A 587-nucleotide genomic window follows, 5' to 3' on the forward strand; every position below is an offset into this window, starting at 1 on the left:
ATTGGCACAAAACTTCTTAAAAAATTATAAAATGCTGAAAACGCGACGCTCGAAACCTCGAAATGCTCTTTTTAGCGTTTTCGAGTATCTTCGGATCGTTCGGACGTCTTCGGTTAATTTCGTTACCGAGCCGATGGGGTCTTCTTGTAGAAAGAGACGATAAGCGAATAGAAGAGGAGAGCGCTCTCATTCCCCTTACCGCAAATTTGGCAACCCCCTTGCCAATGAATCCACTCTACGCTCCATCCATTGATTCTTAGATCCATGGCAACCATTTATAATACCGATAAATCAATCTTATGATTGGCCATTTGCGAGTCCAATCAGGACTCGTAACACCAATCGCGCTTTTCTGATAATCTAGAATTCTAGGGTCTAAACGATACTTTATAATCTAGGGACTTTTACTCGCAAATCTTGTAAACGACATTACGCAATTTTTTCTATTCTGTTTACAAGTGTTGGCACACTTGGCAGTTGGCACTAATTCTGATTGCCGCTGACCATGGAGGACTGGAGAGAGCATATCGGTGGTGGGGGTAAGAAATTTGTAATCGGAAATGACATCACCAGTCAACCGTCTAACG

General features: G+C 42.4%; 1 protein-coding gene across 1 annotated transcript in view; it reads left to right on the plus strand.

Annotated features, from left to right (window-relative positions):
- Positions 1–587, plus strand: part of LOC105450319 (papilin) — a 112,498-nt gene that overhangs the window by 109,266 nt on the left and 2,645 nt on the right. The gene's annotated exons all lie outside the window — the stretch shown is intronic.

The sequence above is a fragment of the Wasmannia auropunctata genome, unplaced genomic scaffold, assembly GCF_000956235.1.
Source record: "Wasmannia auropunctata unplaced genomic scaffold, wasmannia.A_1.0 LD336064.1, whole genome shotgun sequence".
NCBI lineage: Eukaryota > Metazoa > Arthropoda > Insecta > Hymenoptera > Formicidae > Wasmannia > Wasmannia auropunctata.